Genomic DNA, 6342 nt, shown 5'->3' on the forward strand with positions numbered 1-6342 from the left:
ATATGCTGACTTCATCACATTCAATCAAATCAAGATTTAGTGCATATATAATAAAAGTTGATTAAGTCGAGTTTAGGAGTTATGCTCATAAAGAGTATTTACTAGGATTTCAAATTTAAAAAGATACAATTACCCTCACATTAATGTCACATGGTATCACTTTTTTAACTTACTAGGTTAATAGTAAAGACTAAAGTGCAACCATCTCATAAATGTTTAGACTAAGTTTACAGATTTAAAATCTAGAGACCAAACTTGCAATATGGTCAAACTACATGAATTGTTTGTGCAGTTTTCTCATACTCAACTAGGATTTAGCAATTTATATGAATTTTTTTCTCTTACACTACAAAAAAAGGCCATTCAGCTGGATACGTCTTTAATGACATTTAGCATTTGTGCCCGCTAATTTAGTTTTTTAATGGCACTTTGTGTATGTCATCTTTCCTTATAACACATTTTAGTGGCACTTACTTTAAATGCCACTAATTTATAATTTAGTGGCACTTTGCGTATGCCACTAAAAATCTAGCGTCACACGTTTTAAATGGCATTTAGATTTTGTGCCACTAATTTAGGTTATTAGTGGCACTTTGTGTATGTCATCTTTGCTTATAGCACATTTTAGTGGCACTTAGTTTTAATGCCACTAATTTATAATTTTAGTGGCACTTTGCGTATGCCATTAAAAATCTAGCCTCACACATTTTTAACGGCATTTAAATTTTGTGCCACTAATTTAGGTTTTTAGTGGCACTTTGGGTATGCCATCTTTCCTAATAACACATTTTTAGTGGCACGTAATTTTAATGCCATTAATTTATGATTTTAGTGACACTTCGCATGTGCCACTAAAAATCTAGTGTGTTTTTAATGACATTTAAATTTGTGCCACTAATTTAGTTTTTAATGGCACTTCTTGTATGCCATCTTTGCTTAGCATACATTTTAGTGATGTTTAGTTTTAATGGCACTAATTTATGATTTTAGTGACACTTTACGTATGTCACAAAATATATAGCGACACACTTTTTTTATGACATTTATCTCTTAAGCCACAAATTAAGGTTTCTAATGGCATTTAGCTCATCTATATGTTTTTATTTTATTGGCTCTACTTGTGTGTTGTAGTTTGGAGTGGTCTCACTAGAGTGTAGAGGCGTTTTTTCCTTAAAACAGTGTTCTCATACCCGGGCTGGAATTCTAACTCGACGACTTACCGATGCGAGAGGTCGGACCGGATTCGACTAATATATGTACAATAATTTAAATTTAAATTTAAATATAAACAAAATGATAACGAATGATACTAAGGGCATGTTTAGCTAAGCTTATGGAGAGCTTCTTATGACTTATGGAGGGGTAAAAAGACAAAAATGCCCCTCCATAAGTCACTATAAGTTTGTAACTTATAGTGACTTATGGAGGGGCATTTTTGTCTTAACTTATAGTGACTTATGGAGGGGCATTTTTGTCTTTTTACATGTTATAAGGAGCTCTCCATAAGCTTAGCCAAACATGCCCTAAAATATGCGGAATGATAACAAAACTAGAAATACTCAATCTGCATCAAATGCAAAAATACAGTTTAAATTGTAAATTTTTGGTATTTTTATGTTTCTGATGAACGGAGGAGCCCAGAATCGATCCTAACTCACAAATTCGAGCCCAACTCGAATATCTATCTAATTGCGAACAGAACGAAGCTTGATTGCGAGTTTGAAGCTATGATTCCTTCCATTACGAGTTCCAGGCTCTATCAATCACTTTTGTTCATCCATTACTCCATTTCCCCTAATTAAACCCTAGAACCTCCATTTCCCCTAATTTCTTCATTATTTACAGGTTCGAGTTCTTCCTCATCTACTCTATCTGTTAATTAATGCTCGATTATCAATTAATTCGAGATGAATTGGTACTTTGGTTGTTAATTAATGTTCAATTATTATTCATTAACTCGACTAATTTATGCCTTTTGCGCATATCAGTATGTATCGATTTCTGGTTGTGTGAATTCGTTTAGAAGCTTCGTTTGTGATTATTTGCGGCTTTATTGTATCTGTCATGATATTTGATTTTAATTCAGAAGGCGTAGGGATAGAGATTTGATAAAATTTTAGGCTTGTTTCAAAATTGATGAGATTTTCTGCATTTGCCATTGAGTTCTGATTCTAATTGTATAAAATAATACTGATGATGATGATGATAATAATAATAATAATAATAATAATAATAATATTGTTGCAATATGTGTTTTGAAATTTGAACTGATACGTTAGGAATCTAGTAGCAGAAACCCTAGTTCGTCGATTTCACTCTTTCTTTTCGTTTCTGTTGACATAATTTCGTTTCGTGAAGGACCTCTGGCTAACGACTGTTATTCAGAGGTGCTGATTTCTATCACTACTTTCACTACTAGTTCACTTATTGTCATCATCTAACTCCTCGATCATTGTTGTTTAGTTATGAGTAGAATAGGTTATTGTTTAGATTGATTATTGAATCACTCGATTGTTGTTTATTTAGTTTTTAACTGATTGATCGTTGTTTAGTTGAGATTCGAGTTCTGTTCGATGATTGTTTAGTTATCAATAGGTTATTACTGAATCTATTTAACTTTTATATATATTTTGTGTAACTGCTTGTTTAACAAATTTATGCTCCATTGTAATTTTATTTTGTGTAATTGCTTGTTTAAAGAATCAAACTGTATCTATGTTCATGTGGAAAGCCGCTAAATTTGAACATTTGCATTCTCTACTATTAATTTAGAAAGGCAAACTGTATCTATGTTCATGTAGTGGAATGAGTGATTACTGAATTTTAAATTAACATTTAAACCCAAAGCCGTTCTTTGTTGTTGGCAAAGGGAATCAATTGTGTTCATTGTTTTAGCCCTTTGGTTGTTTACTGGGATCTAGGTCTGCAAATTTATTAGTTGACAAAGAAGGTTTGTAATTTTGGGTTATCAATAGCAAATACTTTCATATCATCAAAATATGTTGTTGAAACAGGAAACGTTTCTAAATACCTATTTTATAACAATACTATTTATTTGTGAACTGTGAGCCATTTGATAAGCGTTGGAACATATACTGTTGTTTTAACCTCTGCAGCCCGAATGGATGACCCCTAAATTCCTTCGAGCCGAGTCTTCAGATGAAAACTGCAAAAGAAAAGATCCACTCAAACGATATGTGGCTGGTCAGGAATGATAGGTAAAATCACATATTTCACCTACACTGTAATAGTGTTTGTAATTTAATTTTTGTTAATTTTAATTTATTAGTGTGTTGCACTTATTGGTTTAATTAGTTTATGAAAAGAGAATGACGATAAATTCAAGAAAAAGTTATGGGCTGGCGACCATATAATCTGAAAGAGAGATATTTAGAACCAAAGACTATACGGATAATGAGGTTTTGCATGTTTTAACTAATGATATTGTATGTTTGATAAGTTATGTATGCCTGGTAACTTACCTTTGTAACAATTTGAGTGCCTTCTAGATGTAAACCGCTACGCGGGCCGCCTTTTGTCCACCTTAAACTAACTCTAACATGGAGTTATTTATAGACAATGAGTGTGCTTGCAATAATGCAGAGTCTTTGTACTGAAATTGACGTTGGAAACTTTCAATTACAAAACAATACACTTTTATGGAGATAAACTTACTCAAATCTGTGACACTAGAGAGTATGTACTTGATATGCGAAAAGTTATATATAAATAGTAAACACAAATCGTAACTCAACACTAAGTCTTAAATTTATAAAACCAAACAATCCTAACTAAGCTTCAAACAAACGGCAAGTGTACCGGTCGCGTAGCAGCACAGTCTAATGGAAGTCCGGATGTCGAACACAAAGACACATGAGAACGGCTCAGATAATTAACCCTAATCTAAGTCCTGCCTAAATAATATATTTATTTATCTTAATTATTTAAAACTAACTAAACTTAACTAACGGAGAAACTTAACTATAATAAGAAAACTTAACGGCACTAATGGAGCTCTCAAATATGATGAAGGGGAACCACCTAGGTAAGGTATCTCAACGACTATCAACAACGCTCGGATGACAACGAACACATAAAACCGGATTCTAAAGATTAACTAACTAGACAATTATAAGGGAAAATAGGTCCCCACGGTCAGTTTTACTAAAGACCCCTAAAAACGTCTAGAAAGAAGAATAAAGCACAGTTGATTTTCTAAGTACCCTAATGATTTATTACTTGGTCCGTATTAAAATCACAAAATCCTCTAAGGCTCGTAATCCAAACAAACCTAGGGAATAAGGGGTAATTCAATATTAAAGATTAAATAACTTGGCTTACAAATTAACCTAATCAACGCCTAAACAACCGAACGAGGTCTCGCAACGGCTAACTAAATCGACTAGACCAAAGAGATAAACCAACTCCTAATGTTTTGGTCCGACTAAAAGGAGATGAACTACCGAGATAAACAACTCTTAACCAATCAAACCCTATGGTGGTGTCTACCACAAATAACCAAAACACCAAGTAATTAGTCTAACATGCAATCCTAAACCAAACACGAAACTAATTCATGTAAAGATAAAATCACACGGGGTTTAATTAATATAATATTGAACAAACTCAATAGCAATCATAGAATAAAATCATAATAATATGAACTTGACAATAGAAAATCAATTTTATGTTCGTTACTCGACCCAAAACAATCATCAACGCATCAACAATAAACCAAACCTAGGTAGTTTAAGGGTTTAGCCAACAACCATACACAAGAACAAATCAAATAAATAAGGTTCAAAAACTGAATTCATAAAGAAAATAATAAATTCAAATCGACTAATAATGATATTTGGATGAGTAGGTGTTAAACCAAGACGTTCTCTGCTCGAACCAATATGCTCTTCTCTCCTTCAAAACTCCTTGCTTGTCTTTTCTTGGTTCTGGTCGAACCTCCCCTTTGCTGCCAAAAGTCTCCACAGAATAATATTTTTCTCCCAATCGGCCTCCCTTCTTTTGTAGGGTTTTTTGGTTATTTAATTAGATGGCTTTCCCCCAAAAACATACGAGGTGGGCTTGTTGAATTTAATATGGACCCTCCATCATTTTTATGTAAGTGGGCTTGCAAAGTAATCTCAATCACGTGGACTTTTGGTGATGCCAGACTCGTGACATAATACTTCAAATATTGAATGGTCCAAATAGTCAAATCACTTTTCTAGTTGTTGCTTGTTAACGTCCAAACAAGCAATCATTCAAAATGTATTCATGAATATGCATATGATTATAAAATTTCTTGAATTTCATATAAAAGAATTTAATAATAATAATTCATTTAAAGAGTTTCATTTGTTGGCCGAAATTGAGTCAAAAAATATTCCATTTTAACACGTTGATTCTTTAAATCTTTCACTTTTAAGTATGAACCAGAAACAAATATAATTTAATAAAAACTACCTTGAAGCAATTCAAAAGTATAGGAAATCTCTCTTTAAAAACATGTATAGTTTAGACCACATCAGTACTCTTACCTTATTACTTGAGTTAAAATTTTTTAAAAGTATAAAACCTTTGGTTTTATGATATATAAATAAATTTAATATAATAATTTAGAAACTTCGTACTTTCATCATGATGGAAGGAGGTCAAAGTAACAAAGTAATAAATTATATTATTTATACATAAATATGTAATTTCAAGGATAATAATTATTAAAATGCATTCGATGTATACATATTTGCTGTATATATTAAGTTACAACATATTTAGCATTGCATATACTATATTTAAACCAAGTCTTGATATGTTTTAATGGCTTGATCCAGAAACTGCTAGATTGTTGAAACCAGACGTAGAAAGCAAGGTTACTAGTTACTTGTTTAATGATATAACAATAATCAATTTACTAAGCTAGGAAAACCATCAATTTATTAACAATATGCGTGCTTCAATTTTTGTTAAATTACTTTCATTATTTTGTATATAGGCTTTATTAAAAGCTATTGCAAATGACTGCAAGTTATTGGTTCTTAGAGACATGAAAATAAAGGTACTCACATGCATAAATTATTGTTTGTTCTTTTATGATTACATATCTATGTATTAACATTTGTTTTCATTTATATGTTTTAGGTACCGGGTACTATTTCTTCATTTAACCAAGTAATAATGAAGATGGTGAAAGAGGTTAATGAGCGTGTTGAAATTTTTTGTTTTTATTCAAGTATATGTTACTTTCCTTATTATATGTTTGATATTTTGACTTGATTTGAGAGTTAGTAGACATTTTGTATGTGTTTGGAATGTGATTGGTATGTTTTTGGAATGTGATAGTACTTT

Source organism: Bidens hawaiensis, unplaced genomic scaffold (assembly GCF_021521415.1).
Source record: "Bidens hawaiensis isolate Kalapana, Puna unplaced genomic scaffold, B.hawaiensis_p1.1 tig00027100_1, whole genome shotgun sequence".
NCBI lineage: Eukaryota > Viridiplantae > Streptophyta > Magnoliopsida > Asterales > Asteraceae > Bidens > Bidens hawaiensis.